The following is a 20,173-nucleotide window of genomic DNA, read 5'->3' on the forward strand; positions in this document are numbered from 1 at the left end:
ATTAAGTCACCATGTTTCAAACTAGTCCCTATAAACAGGTCAGCTATCAAAGAACACCAAGTTCAAAGAAAAAATATTCACCAGCACATTCCCAGGAACAAAGGGAGAGGTTCTTAATTTTCAATAAAATTCTAAATATATATAATTAGTAAAAGGTAAAGGGACCCCTGACCATTAGGTCCAGTCGTGGCCGACTCTGGGGTAGTGGCACTCATCTCGCTTTACTTACAGCTTCTGGGTCATGTGGCCAGCTTGACTAAGCCACTTCTGGCGATCCAGAGCAGTGCACGGAAACACCGTTTACCTTTCTGCCAGAGTGGAACCTATTTATCTACCGCATTTTTCGTTCTACAGGACGCACCCAACCATAGGGCGCAGAGTGGAATGGCAGAGTGGATCTGAATCAGAGGGGCTGCTTCCCAACGCTACTAAGGCAGCTTTTTGGCTCCCCCAGCAAATCTGTGATGAACCAAACACAGCTGCCCCCATTACATCTGGTTCAGCTCTCCTGTTTCTCTGGTGCTGCTTGGACTCCCCTCTCCTGCCTAGTCTGTCTGTGGCAGCATCACTGCTGGGCCTTTGTGACATCAGCCCTGCTCACGCCAAAGGCTTCAGCACTTTCACAAAATACCTTCGTTCGTTGTAATAGAGTATTGTATGAGTTACTGCACGGCTTCTGGCTTTTAACATTTAAAAACCTTTCTTCATCTAGTTGAGCCACCATATACGTTGCACTTTCGAATCAAATACTATTCATCGGAGCCAAACAACCTCCATGAGGAATTCACAAGGTAGGAAGTGATTTTGAGTTGCAACCCAAACATCTGGAAAGGAGGGTAGAGTTGAGGGTAAATTTGGGGTTGGTTTTCTGAACCAGGGTGGATAAAAATTAATGATAGGACCCTCATACATACGGGGCTGTCTCCCCTGGTATGCCCCGCGGAGGACCTTAAGGTCCATAAATAACAACACTTTGGAGGTCCCAGGTTGCAAGATGGTTAGATTGGTCTCAACTAGGGCCAGGGCTTTTTTGGCCGTGGCCCCGACTTGGTGGAACGCTCTGTCCCAAGAGACCAGGGCCCTGCGGGACTTGACATCTTTCCGCAGGGCCTGCAAGATGGAGCTGTTCCGCCTGGCCTTTGCTTTGGACTCAGTCTGACCCTTATGTTTCCCAGCCGTTATGGTTGATTTATGGGTTACTATTAAAATGAGGCTGCATTTTAAATTGTATTTTAACCCGTATTTTTATAAACGGTTTTGTTTGTTTGTTTGTTCCCCCCCCCCATTATGTTTTATTGTAATTTTATTGGTTTTAGCTGCCCTGAGGAGGGCGGGGTATAAATTATTATTATTATTATTATTATTATTATTATTATTATTATTATTTTGTAATCCGATTTTTAAAAAATTTAAATCAGATTTTTAAAAAATAAAATGCTTTGGGAGGAAAAGTCTTTCTAAAGATAGTCTTCTATTTACTGTAAATTTCAGCATATAAGGCGAGTTTTTAACTCCGAAAAAGAGGTTAAAAAGTGGGGATCGCCTTTTACGCCGGACATCCGCCCCCTGCTGCAGCTGCGGCAGCTCCAAAGCAGCCGCAGTAGCGGCGGGCTCCACTCCGCACCGGGAGAGAGCGGCCTGGCGCAGAGCCCGCCCACTGCTGCTTCGGAAGCAGCAACAGGGGCAGCAGGCTGCGCTTCGCTCCGGGCAGCCTTCTACCGGCGTGGAGCAGCCCAGTGTATTAGGCAACTGGGCTTATAAGACGAAACCCCAAATTGCAGCTGCCAATTTGGGGGGGGGGGTGTCATCTAATACGCCGGAATCTACGGTAAGTTACATTATAGTCCAAAGGCTATTCATCAGAAAATAAGGATTTGTTTTTAATTACGTAGCATGAGGTTTAATATGCAGTGGTTTTTTTGATAAATGAATTCCATTAATCCATTCACAATGTCATGCTCTTCCAGAGGCTTCTGTAAGATTATTTGGGGCAGTTTTTCTAACAAGAAGATATTATCAAAGATGCTTGTTTTTGCAGCTCTCAAAAGTGTGAATTTGTGTCTGCAAAGATAACATGCCTTTTCTTCACAGGAAAAATGTTATAGAATAAACATACAGAGCTGAGGAGAAACCTTAATCCCATTGTTCCTTTGCAAATTTATATACACAGAACCAACCCCTTACCTCTGAAAGGCTAAGTTCCAAGAGGTTCAGTGAATGGATTGTTTGGAGTGGAATTAGCTAAGTGTGAAGCAGTGAAAATGAAAGTACAGCCTTGTGAGCAGAATATTCCACAAGTCTTGGGATCTTTGTGTATTAATTGTGCAAGTCAGTTGCATATCTGTGCACCTCAGACTTGAGGCAAGTGCTGAAGGCTCTTCAGGGCTGGCAACCTCTTCCCAATCCCACGGGGTCCCAACCACTGCACTCACACCCAACTGTACAGAATAGGCAACTGAATGCAGAAGCAAATCCAAAGGGGTGGAAATAACAACTGGGATCTGTAAGTCCTTGAAGTGCTTGCAGGTCAACTAAGAAGAGTTCACTGCTTCCAGGCCCTTCTTCCCGGGGCTGGCCTGACATTCTCCAAACAAGAAAGCCTCTACCGGGAACTTCAGTCCTGCAGCAGGAATCCCTGAAGTTCTCCGCTCCAGTCCTCGGTTCCCCTTTTCCAGCTTTCCACCAGCCTGTTTCTCCTCAGCCTGCTCTTTCTGCAAGCCGCTTCCAGACTAGGTCTCCCAACTTTATCTTTCCTCCCCCCCCCCCTACAAAAAGCACATCAGAAAAGTTGTCCAAATATAAACAGTTAACTTATGAAACCTCACAATAATTCATAATTATTTGTCTATGTATTTCTTTTTTTTTCTTTTTTCCCGATTATTTATTGAATTCTATAACAATTAATGATACCAATCTCATTCATCATGTTATTTACAATTATTCTCCCTCCCCTCCTCTGGACTTCCCTCATCTCCCCCTCTGCTGAGTTATTTAGTTTTATATATCGTATCCTGCTTTTCCTACCCAAAAATAAAATCCCTTATCATTTCTTTAAAATATCTGTTACTTAAATGAAGTTGTGAAAGTTTATTCAAATCCTGCCAGTGAATCCAGTCCATTCTGTTATTTCTGCAAATAAACACTAAATGGTTCCCAGACTCTTTTGAAGTCCTTTTCATCCTCTTGTAGTTTGTATGTTAGCTTAGCCAATTCTACATAGTTCATCAGCTTTTGTTGCCATTGTTCCTTTGATGGTATTTCTTCCGTCTTCCAATATTGTGCAATCAAGATTCTTGCTGCTGTTGTAGCATACATAAATAATGTCCATTTTTCTTTTGATAGCTCTTGATTTGAGATACCTAACAAAATGGCTTCAGGGTGTTTGACAAAATTCATTTTAAACGTTTTTTTTCCCAGTTCATTGTATATAATTTCACAATATTTTTAATCTATTTGCCTCATCATCATAATAATTTATTATTTATACCCCGCCCATTTGGCTGAGTTTCCCCAGCCACTCTGGGCGGCATTCCCACCACATATGATAAAATGTTCCTTCCTTTTCCTTACATCTCCAACATCTGTTATTTTCTTTCCTAAACATCTTTGCCATTTTCACTGGTGTGATATACCATCTATACATTCTCTCTTAATAGTATGCAATCTGTGAATTTTATATCAACTTTCCATAATTTTTCCCAACTTTCAAATTGGATGTTGTGTCCCACATCCTGAGCCCATTTAATCATAACTGATTTTACCTCTTCATCTTTGGTTTCGCACTCTAATAAAATACTACATGCTTATTTTAACAATTTAACATTCTCTTTCACTATTTCTTTTTGAAATCTGGAGATTGTATAACTTAAACCCCTTTTTATTGTCTTCCTTAAAAATTTTCATTTAATTGCCTATGGTGTAACCAACTTTGCAGATAGTCTTTCAGCTCATCATACTCTTTTAGTCTGAGTTTACCGTCTTCTTCTGTTAACAACTCTCTAGATGTCAACCAGCTTACTTTTTTGGTCGACTTAAGTGAAAATGCTTCAGTGGGTGACAGCCACCATGGTGTTTTCCGCTCTAACAGATCTTTTTATTTTCCCCACACTCTTATTAATGACTTTCTTATTATACGGTTTGAAAAGCCTTTATGTGTTTTCCCTTTCCCATACCATAAATATGAGTATCTAAACTACTCTGAAAATTTATTATTTAAAAAAATGAAATCTTATACCAGCAAGAACAAGTCTTTTTGTAAAAAAAAATAATGATTAAAATCAAGTCTTACAGACTAGTTATTTAAATCAAATCCACCCTGTTTGCACTGGCAGGGTAATTCTTCCAACATTTGCAAATCAAAGCACTGGCATAGCCCCACCCACCTGCGCCTGGGGGGCTGGAGGTGCACTTGCATGTGCTGTGCCATGGGGTAGAAGTGGGCAGGGTGTGCCACCTGAGTGAATGGGAAGTGAGAATGCCCCTTGTCTGGTCCTCTCGCCGTTGGGCTAGGCAGGGCTGCCCAAGATAAGTCTGAGGTCTAGTTTCGGACCAGGTGGTTTGCTCTGGGGAGCCGGGTTGGAGGGGTGGCTGTGCACAGAGGGCGCCTGGAGGGGCCGCATGGAGTTTTCCCAAAAACAACATGATCAGGAAGGTTCTCTGACGCTTTACATTTCCATGGGAAATTGTTCATTGAATGTGTTTGTCTAGTAACAGTGAGGAAGAGTGAGTGACCTGCACACTGAATCCCTGAGGGCACCTGTCTCCTGGGCTCTGCCTGCCATCTCTCCCCTCTTTTCCTGAGGCTCTTTGTGGGAAGAAGGCAGGAGCACTGGCGTAGCATCCCCTGCTTGTGCCATGGAGGCAGGGGGTCCCAAGTGGGCAAGGGACACCCGGCAGGGATGCAGCTGGTGTGTGCCGGCCCGCAGAGCACCCTAGCTGCGTTTCACGGCAGCACTGGGCCTGCTGGAGGACACCCAGGAGGGATGCAGCTGTTTGGGCACCCTGCACCCCAGTGCTGTCCTGGGTGCCCCGCCTCCCCACCCTCCCTTCCTATGCTACTAAATCGAAGAAAAAATAAAATTACCACCACCACATGAAATAAAACCAGAGATAGAAGGATCATGAATTCAAATATTTGCTGCTTGCTGCCTTTTGATTTATTTATTTTACTTAAAAAGGGGTGTATGGGGTGGGGGGAAGGTTAGTACCGATGGTGGGGGAGATTTTGTGCTCTTTCTGGAGTAGTCTGTCCACCTTTGGGCTCTACGCTGCACTCAGTTCTCACCTGTGGTTCCTAGAAGCCGTCAGCATATGACAGCGGCCACATTGCAGGAAACGACTTTGACTTGCCGGCTGACCAGGTGAGGGGAGCTGATGGGTCTCAAACCCTTCCCTGCATGCAGAGAAGGTTCTGGTGGATTGAGTAGTAGTACCTTACAATCCCACCAACATAATGAGGAAGTAGACCTCAGCTAGTTGGACTGGAGTCTAAAAACCAGAGGTGGACCCCTTCAAAGAATTATCCCTAATGTTAGCAGACACAGACCTAAAGAGACGAGTGGACCAGATCTTAAGCCATTGAGAATCTTTCAGTTCACCCACAGAGTCCTTCTTCCACACTGATTTCCAAGTAGCAAGTGGTCAGGAGTGGGAAATGTATCACATTGCAGTGGGTTGAAACAGATGACCCTTTTGGTCTTTTTCCAATTCTCTGATTCAAAGTTAATCCTATTTCAATATGAACACATACATAAACAGAGGGGCATGAAAATTCATATTCATATTTTCAAATACCTACCCCCCCCCCCGAAAAACAATGTCAGTTGCTTCATTTAGAGTTATGAAATATTTTTCGATTTGCATGTTTAATGAGTAACCACAACCTGGACTAGAGAACCCTGTTGAGCCTGTTATTCCACATAAAGCACAGATGACTGTAATGAATTTGCAATTTTAAAAGTGTAAGATTACTGCCTGATAAAGTTCAGAGTATGACTCACACTGTTGACTGACTTGGAGGGCAAAAGGCACGTTTTCAAACATTATGTTGAGGGTTAACTTGGTTTTACAAAGCCTTGAGAAGTTACAGTTACAGAACTTGAACACCAGTAGCTTTGTGCATCTAACTCTTACTAAGTTATGTAAGAGAATGATTTTCTTAGATGAGTAATAAATTCTGAAGCACCTAAAAATCAGCTGGAGAGGAACTCATGCTTCTAGATTTTCCCTAAAACTAAGTGCATGATGGTGGGAAGAAAATATACCCCTTGTACTTCTTTTAACTCTGCAAGAATTTTGTGGCTGTCAAGCCGTGCCCTCCGGGCCCTTCTCATTACTTACATGGTATTTGCTAATTTCTGTGGCATGCACAGATTTTCTCAAGTTTAATTAAAGTGTGCAGAGTAACGTGAACATATAATTCCAGATGTGGCTCCCAAGGACAACACATCCTACTGAACAAAATGCAATTTGGCATACTCAAAATACACTGAAGCCCCCATGCACACTTTTAATTCCACAGGAGCATGAACACATAACTTCAGTTTTCAGCATGGCGTTTGTAATGATTATTCCACGCTTGTTACTGTTAACTAGGTACTTCTTGTTGTACAAGTTATAACTGGTACAAGGCTGCTTTTTTTCTAGGACGCTGAACTCTGTAGAGCTTGTGTTTCCTGTAAACAAGAGGAGTGAATCTCAATACCTGAGCCAGGCTGCCTTGCACGCAGGGACTCTGCTTTCCCTCTGTTCTGCAGTCAGCCATGCAACCAGATCCAACCACTTTACACATTCGGAAAGGTGATATAATTGTTGCATTTAGGATTGGTTTACAGGACTTACATTGGGCCTTTTCTGTCCATTTACTAACTAACTTTTTGGAAGGAAACTTTTATTGGTAATTGGGGGGGGGCATTTTCTGGGGGCCACTCTATTCTCTTCACAGCATTCTGTTGGCTGAAAGTTAACTTTAGAGCTGGGAGCAGTGGCAAAAGAAAGGAGGGCACAAGAGAAGGATAAACTAGACACAGCGGGCTGCATAAAGGACAGTGTTACAGTGGGTTTTATACGTGAACTCAATCAGAGCCGCAGCTGGGGGGGCAGCCAGGATCCCTGCATGTCTGTGCTTCAAATGGAGAGAAATATGAAAAAGTGAACAGCAGCCACAAGCTCTTACAGTCCCCTTTCCCCATGAAGCTGAAGGTGCCTTATTTACAATGTGATGCAGGGAAAGGGAGAGCTGGAAAATGTGGAGAGGCTGTCTGCAGTGAAGCGGAAGATAGGCTCCCCTGTGAGAAAGAAATTCTGGAGGGGCGGGAAGCGGAGGAAGAGAATCCGTTGCAGAGTTGGAAGGGACCTCGCATCCTAGCCCCCAGAAAGATCCTTTCTCCTTTTGCTTTTCCCTCTCCTTCACGTCTCTGAGATCCATTAAAAGTGATGAAGAGATCAGATCTCCTCACCCGGTCCTCTTTTTTGCAACATGATTAAACAATTTAAATGGCAAGTTCACAAGATAAGCACTTTGGAGTCTTGCTTGTTTCTGTGTGTTGTCTCTCTCTCTCTCTCTCTCTCTCTTTCCCACCCTGTGGAGGGTCTCTTGGGGTTCTGCTCTGGATCAGCCCCTCCCTTCAGGGTGTGATCCCTTAAGAGGGACCTACTGCCACCTTGTTTCTTGCCTCAAAACTTGCCTCATGTTGTTGTATTTAGTTTCTCCCAATATGTTATTTTGTTCCAGTTTTCTTTATTATTAAAGCTCAGTTTACATTTACATGAGCTTCTTATTTTTCTCAAAGAAAAAGAAACTGCTGAGGAAAGGTGTAGGATGTCCCAAACTGCGTGAGGGAGGAGATATTTCCCCAGTTTGCCAGGAGGATGGATTTTGTTAATCTTCTTCCTGCCTCCGCAGCAGTTTTACACTGCAATCCTAAGCACTTTTACTCAGCAGTAAGTCCCACTGAGTTCAATAGGACTTACTCTCTGGTATGTACCTGATACTTCTGCTTCATTGACTACACAAAAGCCTTTGACTGTGTCGACCACAGCAAACTATGGCAAGTTCTTAAAGAAATGGGAGTGCCTGATCACCTCCTCTGTCTCCTGAGAAATCTCTATGTGGGACAAGAAGCTACAGTTAGAACTGGATATGGAACAACTGACTGGTTCAAAATTGGGAAAGGAGTACGACAAGGCTGTATATTGTCTCCCTGCTTATTTAACTTATATGCAGAATTCAACATGCAAAAGGCTGGGCTGGATGAATCCCAAGCCAGAATTAAGATTGCCAGAAGAAATATCAACAACCTCAGATATGCAGGTGACACAACATAGATGGCAGAAAAGTGAGGAGGAATTAAAGAACCTTTTATTGAGGGTGAAAGAGGAGAGCGCAAAATATGGTCTCAAACTCAACATCAAAAAAACGAAGATCATGGCCACTGGTCCCATCACCTCCTGGCAAATAGAAGGGGAAGAAATGGAGGCAGTGAGAGATTTTACTTTCTTGGGCTCCATGATCACTGCAGATGGTGACAGCAGCCACGAAATTAAAAGACGCCTGCTCCTTGGGAGAAAGGCGATGGCAAACCTAGACAGCATCTTAAAAAGCAGAGACATCACCTTGTCAACGAAGGTCCGTATAGTTAAAGCTATGGTTTTCCCAGTAGTGATGTATGGAAGTGAGAGCTGGACCATAAAGAAGGCTGATCACCGAAGAATTGATGCTTTTGGATTATGGTGCTGGAGGAGACTCTTGAGAGTCCCATGGACTGCAAGAAGATCAAACCTATCCATTCTTAAGGAAATCAGCCCTGAGTGCTCACTGGAAGGACAGATCCTGAAGCTGAGGCTCCAATACTTTGGCCACCTCATGAGAAGAGAAGACTCCCTGGAAAAGACCCTGATGTTGGGAAAGATGGAGGGCACAAGGAGAAGGGGACGACAGAGGATGAGATGGTGGGACAGTGTTCTCAAAGCTACCAACATGAGTTTGACCAAACTGCGGGAGGCAGTGGAAGACAGGAGTGCCTGGCATGCTCTGGTCCATTGGGTCACGAAGAGGCGGACATGGCTAAACAACAACAACAACATGTACCTGATCATTCTCACAGTTTTTATTATTATTATATTTATATGTTTGTGCTGAGGAGAGCCCAGGAACATGCCTTCATCATATACAACCCCCACTCCCCAAGATATAAATGTTATATGCAAAGAAAGAATAGCATTTCACTTCAGAACAGATAATTCAACTGTCAGTCTGTGAGTATTTAGAAAAGGATGCTGTGATCACTAAGACCCAGCATGGGTTTCTAAAAAATAAGTAATGCCAGCAATATAATTTCTTTTTTTGATGGAATTACAAACTTGTTGGATCAGGGGAATGCTGTGGACATAGTGTATCTGGATTTCAGCAAGGCTTTTGACAAAAATATTCCCATGATATTCTCACGAGGAAGCTGGTAAAATGTGGGTTGAATGAGGCAACAGGTGGATTTGTAGCAGGTTGACTGGAAAAAAGTGACCAGTGGTCTGCCTCAGGGCTCCATCCTGGGCCTGTTGTTCAACGTCTTTATAAACGACTTGGATGAAGGAATTGAGGGGATGCTCATCCAATTTGCAGGTGACACCAAACTGGGAGGGGGAGCTAACACCGCAGACAGAATCAGAATTCAAAATGACCTTAACAGATTGGAGAACTGGGCACAAGCTAACAAAGTGAATTTCAATAGGGACAAATGCCAGGTTCTGCACTTAGGCAGGAAGAACCAGGTGCACAAATAGAGGATGGGGAACACCTGGCTTACTAGAGGTACATGTGGAAAGGATCTGGGGGTCTTGGTGGACCACACGCTTAACATGAAAGTGTCCTTCCACCCAAGAAGAGGAACCTTCAGCCTCAACTCAATCTTTATTATTATGGACTTATCACTGGCACTGGGGTGCTTCAGAAAACGCCTTCATTAGAGGGTGTAAAGATATCAGAACTATTCACATGTGGTGGGATTGTTATAAACTGCAAGCATTCTGGAAGACTGTTGTTAGTGACAGAAGTTTGATTACAAACCATAACATTACTTACACCCCAACCTTGGTTCTGCTAACAGTTTTTAAGGTGATAGTGTTAATTTGACATACAAAGCACTAATCACCTTCCTTTACATTGCCACTAGAATACTACATAGCTCAAAATAGGAAGTCCCCAGGGAGAGTCAGCTGGCGCCTTCATTATCCACCTTTAGGAGCCAGGCAAAAACATTCCTCTTTAACTAGGCCTTTGGCTGATTAACATCCTATACTCCTTCAAATGTGTTAGTGGGAGTGGGGTGAGGTGAGGGGGTTATAGGTTTGTTTTGTACTTGTTTTTATTATGCATTTTGTGTTATTGTATTTTTATGCTGTGATCTGCTCCGAGATCTACGGATGAAGGGTGGTATACAGATTTAATAATCATTATTATTATCATCGTGGGATGCGGGTGGCGCTGTGGTGTAAACCCCTGAGCCTTGGGCTTGCCAAACGGAAGGTCAGCGGTTTGAATCCCCACGATCGGGTGAGCTCCTGTTGCTCAGTCCCTGCTCCTGCCAACCTAGCAGTTCAAAAGCACCTCAAAGCGCAAGTAGATAAATAGGTACCACTCCGGTGGGAAGGTAAACGGCGTTTCCGTGCGCTGCTCTGGTTTCACCAGAAGCGGCTTAGTCATGCTGGCCACATGACCCAGAAAAACTGTCTGCGGAGTGGACAAACGTCGGCCCCCCCCGGCCAGTAAAGCGAGATGAGCGCCATAACCCCAGAGTCGTTCGCAACTGGACTTAACTGTCAGGGGTCCTTTACCTTTAATTATTATCATCACAGTGGAAAAAGAAAGTAGGGATACTGGCACTTTCAAAAAATTAACTAAGGACATTAAGGCATTAGCTGGAAGAGGATAACTTTATAGCGGCATTCTTTTATTACACACACAACTGACTGTCACTCAGAATGAGCTCCACCAGACTCACACCTGACACTTTGGAACAATGTTTTCCCATGAGGAACCTGTATTTGGAGGGTGGGGTGTGTGAAGTGGGCGATGTTGGTTGGGAGGATTGTTATTACATGTTATTTTGAAAAATCAGTAAAATATATTAAGCACACACACACACCCCTCAACATTCTACATATCTGGGTAGGCCACTCTAATCAAAAATGCTTTTAGCTTGATGTCAATAGACACACAAAATATACCGTATTTTTCGCTCTATAACACGCACCAGACCATAACACACACGTAGTTTTTAGAGGAGGAAAACAAGAAAAGAAAAAATTCTAAACGAAATAGTGGATATATGATTTTTGTGGTTCATGCTATGGCCACAGACATGTGATCTGACAGTGAGTTTGGAGTAGCCCAATGCAAAAATCCTGAGGATCCATGTGGATCCATGCTTTGTAACCACGGAAGAGGGAAGGAAGGGGAACCATGGATCCTCTGCTCACGACTGCAGCAGATCCCCCCCCCCGCACGCATTCGCTCCATAACATGCACAGACATTTCCCCTTACTTTCTCCGACTTCTGGCGAAAATCAGAATCTTAGATTTAACATGGTTGATGGTTAATTGGTTGAGTTGACAATACGTGGCAAAGATCTTCAGAGCTCTGGTTAGTCCAACACGTGTATAAGATAGAATTACCGCATCGTCCGCATATAAAAGGAGTGGACAGCGGTAATCCGCTAGTCTAGGCGCGTGTGTACTTGGAGATGAGTTGACTAGGGGTTTGCCCCAGAACATTGGTATTACTTTAACTTACTGCGTTCCATCATACCTCTCCTCCCTTTCGACTGTTGCCCATAGGCTGGCCTTCACCAAAGCGAGGTTTAACGTTTTTCCCTCCAATGTCCTGAGACATAGATTCTCAAAGGGCCAAGCCTCCGCCATGTGCGAATGTGATAAGGAGACGCCGGAGTCGCTTCAGCACATTGTGTTCACTTGCCCCTTGTTCAACGTGCCACAGGCAAATTTGTTGGGATCAATCATGCAGAAACTAGAGGGTACCCCACCAAAATTCCACCTTGCCCAAATCTTGCAGGATAAGGATACCCATACGACCCTGAAAGTGGCTAGGTTTCTGGTCGCTGTCCTTACCCAAAAGCGTTGCCAAGGAGCACTACAAGCTAATTAAGGCGCAGTATGTCATTCCATCTCATAGTATTTTATTGTTACAGTGGTGTTTTAGCGGCTGTTTTTTCCCACGTGCACAAGCTGTTATTTATGTCTTGTTTTTTATCTGTATGGGCCTATGGCCGTAATAAATATTATTATTATTATTATTATTATTATTATTTCCCCTTACTTTCTAGGAGGAAAAAAGTGAGTGTTATGGTGCAAAAAATACGGTACATGTAGACTGTGTGTGTGTGTGTGTGTGTGTGTGTGTGTGTAAGAAAAGAGAGAGAACATCCAAACACAAACACACACAGTTTGAAAGCTCCTGTTCAAAGTTTGGCTGGCAAAACTGACAGACTGAGAGCATTCCAAATATTTACCTTGGCTTGATAATCTGATGATAATGTTAATATTTTTTACTTGAACTTTGTTATTTTATTGCACGTGCAACTGCACTCATCCTTGGTGCCTATTTTACTTTGTTTTTATATTTTGATTTTCATCTGTTACAATTGTTCTCTCTGTTTTATATAACATTATAAAATGAAAATTTAAAAAGAAATATTACAAAGAAAATGCCTTCCTCCTTGTATCTCTCCAGGTTAATTCAGAGAGTTGAATTACTCCTTAATTACTCACACTCTGCAGTTTTGTTCCGTTCTCCAATATTTATGTCTGCTCCTCAAGCAGAGCCTGGACGGCCATCTGTTGGGGATACTTTGCGTTTGGTTTCCCCACACTGAGCATGGGAGTCAACAGAACAGCTTAACAAGGCACCCTCCAATTCTATGATTCGGCCCATGGTATATGCTATGATAACACCATGGTTGCAGTTCATTCCCTATGAGGGACAGGTGAATATTCCTGGATTGCAGGGGGTTGAACTAGATGATCCTCAGGGTCCCTTCCAACTCTATGATCCCATGATCTCTGGGGCCTTGGTGTCAACTTAAAATAGCATGTGGATTGCAAGTAGCCTCATTTGGAGATTTTGTATGGGTACAAAGAGATAGGCAGAAGTCCACATTTTGAAATTTAAATATAGTTTCCTTATTCAAGATCCAAATATCAGCCAAATGCAGTCGGACATAAATCATGAGCACGGGGCTCTTTACACCTGCATCCAAATTCACGGAAGCCTCTTCTCTGTGAACAAGCTCTCACATCGCTGGGATAAAATTTAAATGACCCCATCACACAGGGTGATTGTGTGGATCACACGCGCTAAGTCTGCCTCCTGCCAGATGCATTGATGCCATGTGAAAGACCCACATGTCTGCCCCAACGCCACTTCAGGAACCCCTCATGGAAAAGTCTCTACGGGGTCTGGGGAATGTTGACATATCCCGAAATACCAATATGAGTTTCTAGTACACTAGAATCTGTTGTATTTTTAAAACACTAGATGCATTATATTTCTGAAAAATACATTATCTGTGAGACCTGCAGAATGTGCTCAACAGCTGGTTGTTATGCACCTTAAGATATACATAATGCATGTGCAGGCATGCACATGTATGCTAAACTCTTCTGAATAACATAAAAGTTACATTTAGGGGCAAATCAGCATGTTCTGATGACTCTGTCAACCAATTAGTACATGCTATTAGGAAATGTGCATGCTTGGAATAAGAAATTGTAGTGTATATCAACAGTTTAAGTTTGCTTTCTGCTAATTTACTTTATCTTTATTATAGCCAATCAACTCTGCTACACAAACTTGTCGCAGCAACAACAGAATTGACAAAAGTTAAAAATAGGTCTCAGGAAGAATGGATAAATGGATTCTGAATGGACAGCTGAATACCTGCAGTATATACCATCTGTTTCCTAGGCCAACTTGGAAGAGGACTGATGCCTGAGAATGAGGTACAAGGGACAGCTGCTTCACACAGCATGCAATGTCATGTGTGCTTCGCCCCCGCATGTCTACATAGCAAGGAGCCACAGCTTATCCCAGTCCTCTGTTCATTGCACCTGTAAGGCGCACATAGCAAAACATGTTTGTTGCAAACTGCCTTTGGAGACAGTAGTAAAAACACTACCAGTCTAAATTATAGCATCATGGTACACTGTAATCAGAACTTAAGAATCCCTTAGCTGGGTCAGAAACAAAGTCTATTTTGTCCAGGATTCTGTGTCTAACACTGGCCCCTGGAAGATCACGAGCAGGGCATTGTTCTGGCTCCCACTTGAAGACACAGTACTCTTGGCTCCCTTTTCGCCAAATGCAATGGCTAAACAAAGATCAGGTTACAAGGCGTGCAAGTCAGCAGTTATATCAGTCCTAATGTTCATGGCTAGGCATAACTAAGACGTTGTCCCAACGCTTCGCATGCCCCTGCAGCTCCCCTTTTGAAGAGCCCACTGGGGCAAGCAAACAGGCTTTCTGGAGAGTAGGCTGGAACGGCTTGTGCTGGCACAGCTAGCACCACATCCTTGGATATGGAGACAGAGTCTCACAGCTAATTCGCTGTCTGTTCCGGCCTCAGCTGCCAATCCAGAGGCAATGGGAAACAGGGCTGAAGTCAAACCAGGGGGCTCCTCCTCAGCTCTTGGGATGTCCAATTGTACTGGGGATGAGACCTCCATTTGACAACCAACCTGGTCCCTCCCCAGTGTCAAGATCAGCACCTCCCAAGCCAATGGGCCCCTTCCCAGGATCCAATTCCACAGTCGTGTCCTGTTCCTTCTCCTCTTCTGACCAGCTCTGCTAAGAGGTCTCCATGTAGCTCATGAGACTGAACCTGGGACCTTTTACATGCACACCGTGTGCTTCTCTACTGAGTCAGAGCCTCAATGTACGCTACAGTAACAGCAAGCCCTGCACTCCACCCATGACTAGGGCTGGATGGTATCTGGCTTTCAACATCACAATATAACACCCACTAAACATTGCAGAATATCACGATGTCTGAAATAAAATGGAGCTGCCTCCCCACTGGGCCCGCCTCCTCTGTTGCAACACACTTACGTGGTCAGGCGGGGCCAGCTCTGGGAGGAATTGGGCTTGGCTCTCTCTGCCCCTTGGTCCCCCAACGCTTCTTCCCTCGTCCCCGCTCTCCGGAGCCTGCCATGACCCAAACTCTTCACGTGTGGCTGAAGAGAGACAGTGGTCAGTATTGACCTAGCCTATACCATCCACTGCCTTGACAGTCCAAGCTGTAAGGTGAAGTTCATGACCGAAAAGCTGCTTCTCAAAGGGATGCCTCACCATGAGTGCTGTTCCCAGAGCATGCTGCCGCTGGGCCAATGCGCTCCCTTGAGCCCCAAAGAAAGAGACATGCTCACTGGGGAAACAGTGAGGTTCGTTCCGTGGTGGAGCTCTGCCCAGCGTTGGTAGAGAGCGAGGGCAAACTCTGTGTCCAGGTTCTGTGGTTCATGGTTGTGTTCGCAGCCTCTGATGTTTGAGGAACCAAGCAACAGAAGGAGGGTAGTGCTGGAAAACGGCAGCATGACACAGGTTGGGGTGGGACTGCCGACTTCCTGTTTACCGCGGATCAAAGCGGGTGCGCACCTGAGCTACTCGGAGACGGAGCAGTCACTGAAGGGGGTCTTTTGGGGGCTACGCAAGGGCTATGCAACCCCGGGAAAGCTCAAGAGGCGATCTTGAGCCTTGAGAAGCAGCGGTGGCATCAGAAAAAGAAATCTCCTATCCCCTTTTGTATTTTACTATGAAAGGGTGGGGGTTCCTTAGACACAAAAGAACCACCACTTCCCCCCAGTGAAAAGCCTCAGACCCGGAGTGATCTCAACAGCAGTAAAATTTCCTCAGGGAGGCTTGCCTGGTGCCTTCACTACATATCTTTAGGTGCTGGGCTAAAACTTTAACTATACAGTGGTGCCCCGCAAGACAAAAAACTCGCTAGACGAAAGAGTTTTCCGTTTTTTGAGTCGTTCCGCAAGACGAATTTCCCTAAGGGCTTGCTTCGCAAGACGAAACGTCTTGCGAGTTCTTGCGAGTTTGTTTCCTTTTTCTGAAAGCCGCTAAGCCGTTAATAGCCGCTAAGCCGTTAATAGCCGCTAAGCCGCTAATAGCCGCAGAGCCGCTAATAGCCGTGCTTCGCAAGACGAAAAAACCGCAAGATGAAGAGACTCGCGGAACGGATTAATTTCGTCTTGCGAGGCACCACTGTATGTGGCCTTTTGAAAGGGGACAGAATGTTTTTAATGTGTTGCCCCCCTCTTTATTTTAATGTATCTATGTGGAAGAATCCATCTGTCTGGTTGGTTGTAAGGGTAACTCTAGGTTACCCTTGGCAAAATAAAATGACTAACAAATTTAAATAATAATAATAATCTGGCCAATGGAAACTAGAAACGACATCTGAAGGCAGCCCTGTTTAGGGAAGCTTTTAATGTTTGATGCATTACTGTATTTTAATTACTGTATTTTAATATTGTGTTGGAAGCCGCCCAGATGGGAGGATATAAATAATAAATTATTATTATTGTTGTTGTTGTTGTTGTTGTTGAAAAATACTCACCATAAATGTCAATGATCTCAACTCACCAGTGGAACAACAAAGAGTCGAGCTACTGCTCAAATGGGAAATCCTAAAATAATACGCCTACAGGAAACGCACTGTAAGAAGCAAATGGATAGAATTCATTGTCTCAAAGGCTTTGATGTCCAAATCTCATCTCCTGGCACATCAAAAGCAAGAGGTGTAGCGGTGCTGATTTCCAACAGTCTGATTTTCACCCTCAAGGGAACTTTGACGGACAAGAGAGGCCACTATGTCAAAGGCCCAAGGAAAGGCATCACACCAACTATCACTTTGCTCTCCGAACAAAGGACAGTTACAATTTCTCTGACTCACTCTGCAAGAACTATCTGGATTCCAGGAAGGCATGGAGCTATTAGGAGGGGAATTAAATCTTGTATGAGATCCCCAACTGGACAGAACCGGTCCCACTGTAACCAAGTCACATAAAACACCCTCAGCATTGGAAGACATACTTCGCAAACACAACCTGGCAGACATATGGAGAGAGCTCCAGCCAACTACTAAAGACTTTTCATTTTTTCAAGTTGTTACTCATCATACTCCTATTTCAATTTTGTCATGATTTCAACATCAGACTTTCAAATAATTGTTGAATCAAAGATTGGTTGTCGCACTGTTTCTGACCACACTCCAGTGGGGGCCACTTTACGTCTCCAAGAAAAACCCAAGTCATCATCTTGCTGGAAATTTCCTGCAATTCTCCTACCGAATAAGCTGGCAACAGACCACCTCTTTTCAGAAATAAATAACTACTTGGATATTAACACCACAGAGAGAATGCCTCTTGCAACAGTCTGGGAAGCTATGAAGGCATCATCAGGAGACCTGCATTAGTGAAGCGACAGCAATCAAAAGAAAGGCTGCCAAAGAATCAGATCACCTCCTACTGGAAATAAGGCAGCTTGAACTAAAGCACATAAGAGGTGGCAGGAAGAAGACTTTAAGGATCTTGAATGCTAGGAGAGCAGAAGTCACAGCCTTGGAAACATAAAAAAACTCTACAAATTTGCTTTTCCTCAACCAAAAATATTATGAACATGGTGGTAAGAAGTCTAAGATGCTTGCTAACCGTATTCAGAAAAGAATGAACATTAAGAGAGTAAACCAGCTAAGGGATAAGGCAGGTACCCTTAAATATGATGATAACAGTAAGTATATTATGTTTAGAGATTTTTATGCCTCCCTTTATGCTGATCCTATCACCTCCTTCCCAACAGTTACAGAATACAGTGGTACCTTGGTTCTCAAACTTAATCCGTTCCAGAAGTCCATTCCAAAACCAAGGCATTCTAAAACCAAGGCGTGCTTTCCCATAGAAAGTAATGCAAAATGGATTAATCCGTTCCAGACTTTTAAAAACAACCCCTAAAACAGCAATTTAACATGAATTTTACTATCTAACAAGATCATTGATCCATAAAATGAAAGCAATAAACAATGTACTGCAGTCAAACAATCAATCAGTAACTGAACTGGATTCCACACAGTCACAAAAACAAAACAAAAAAGGCACAAAAAGAAAAACTCAAAATAAATAGCAAAAACAGACGGACCTCAGTGTAACACTCAAAACAGAAGTGTGGCACTCAAATCGGAAGTGTAACACTCAAAACGGATCACTCAAATTCGGCTTCCGAAAACGGTTCGGAACACTTCTGGGTTGGCAGTGTTTGGGTTCTAAGTTGTTTGAGTACAAAGCCGTTTGAGAACCAAGGTACCACTGTATTTGGAAAGAACTGCATTACCTAAAGTAAATGACACCCACGGGGACTATTTAAACCAGCCTATAGATGAGGTAGCCACAGTAATCAAAAAACTGAAGGGGTATAAAGTTAAGACAGTTACACTGCAAACTTCTATAAGTGATTCAGTGAGATTCTGATCCCAAGATTAACCTCTCTGTTTAATGATATTCTTTCAGGTGGTCAAGTACCAACCTCCTGGAAACACTCTAAAATAATAGTTATATAGGGTTGCCATATTTCGTATTTTTGGCAAAGTTTTGGGGCATTATTTATTGATTGATTTATTTTGCCAAAGTTGTTGAGTTTTTTCCTCCCTGGACGTTTCAGCGTTTTCCACCCGGATGCTGCTTCCAGGGGCCAAATCCTGGCTATGTCCAGGAAATTCAGGACATATGCCAGCCCTAGATTATACCTAACCCAGGGAAAAATCAAGATGCTAAAATCTTTACTGCAAGCCTCAACACGTTTATTTCATCATAGATCAAGCTGGGTCCATACCCCAGAGACAGATCTGTGACCCAATTTTCCGTCTACGAAATGTTATCCATCCAAGCAAAAGCAAAAATTTACCACTAGCAGTCATATCAATAGATGCATATAAATCCTCTGATTGAGTCAACTGGCAATTCCTAGAAGGGTTGTTGCCAAAAATGAATATGGGGCTATATTTTATGAATTCTGTCATGAGACTATACAAAAACTCATACGCTCAGGTTAGGGTAACTGGTATAGACTCTGAAGCCTTCTCCACTGCAAGAGGGGTGTGGCAGGGATGCCCTCTGTCACCCCTCTTGTTTGCCCTCTCAATTGAACAACTGGACCTCTCCATTAGAAACAATTTGGAGATAAAAGGAGTAGAAATTAAAAAATAAGTGCATAAAATAAGCCTCTTTGCAGATGATATAGCAAAAATAATGTTTTCTAACCCAAAAGATGCAATGCCTGTTGTCAGAGTTGCTTCCAGATCCTAGCTCACAGAGGATCACGCTAGCCAGCGATCATTAAATAAAAGTCTTTATTGAGTTACAGTTTCCATTCTCAAGCTGCTGCGTGCAACCCTACGTCTAATGGTTAGATCGGCGAAGCTCCATCTGAGTCTCCGCCCCTTGTACACCAACTTAATATCCTAGCCTTGCTCCACCTTTTCCGCCTGACTGTTCTTCTCTGGGTCCCTCTGCCCCCCGGGGTCTCTTCCTTCCGGGATTCCTCTGACGCTGACGCTGACCCCCCTGACTCTTCTCCCTCCTTTCGGCGGGCTTTAGGACCTGGCTCCCTTTCCGGGCTGCCTACTGCGCCACCTTCCTGTGCATTTGAACTTGTCGCGCGCGCCCAACCTTCCACCTTCCGTCTGACCGTTTCTTCGCTCCCCGATGGAGGTGTGGCCACTCCTGACTCGTGCCCTCCCCCCTGTTGTGAGCTGCCAGCGCTTGATCCCTGGCGCCCTTCCTCTTCCCTGCTCTCTGGCGGTGACGCTGGTCCCGATTTCCAACTGCTCCCCTCTGAGTCCCCTCTGGCTCTATCTTCCTGGGGTGTCCCCCTAGGCTCCCCCCTTGCCCTGGCCACTGGTGCTCCTTTCTGTGAATCTTCTGATTCACTGGAAAGACTCGGAGATCTTGGGTCGTCGTCATCACTCATCTTTTCTTCTGCCTCCTCCCCCTCGCTCTCTGTTTCCTCCCTTGCCCTTGCCTCTGCTCCTGAACCCCTGACATCCATCCCCCCCTCGAAGCCCCCTCTTCCCCCCTCCCCTCCTTCCGGTGCGGGATCTGGGTGCTGCT

General features: G+C 44.1%; 1 protein-coding gene and 1 long non-coding RNA gene across 5 annotated transcripts in view; one reads left to right on the forward strand and one right to left on the reverse strand.

Annotated features, from left to right (window-relative positions):
• Positions 1–20,173, reverse strand: part of EPB41L4B (erythrocyte membrane protein band 4.1 like 4B) — a 151,483-nt gene that overhangs the window by 100,311 nt on the left and 30,999 nt on the right. The window lies entirely within an intron of this gene.
• LOC308460627 overlaps positions 651–20,173 on the forward strand; it is a 36,196-nt gene continuing 16,673 nt past the window's right edge. Inside the window, exons 1-3 of one of the 2 annotated variants that reach the window (XR_013978659.1) lie at positions 656–791; positions 6,646–6,798; positions 13,840–14,011. This is a non-coding gene — a long non-coding RNA (uncharacterized lncRNA). Of the gene's footprint in view, positions 792–6,645; positions 6,799–13,839; positions 14,012–20,173 lie in introns of both variants that reach the window. The other variant, XR_013978658.1, reaches the window with a different exon arrangement.

This window comes from Podarcis pityusensis, assembly GCF_964106645.2.
Source record: "Podarcis pityusensis genome assembly, chromosome: 13".
Classification (NCBI taxonomy): Eukaryota; Metazoa; Chordata; class Lepidosauria; order Squamata; family Lacertidae; genus Podarcis; species Podarcis pityusensis.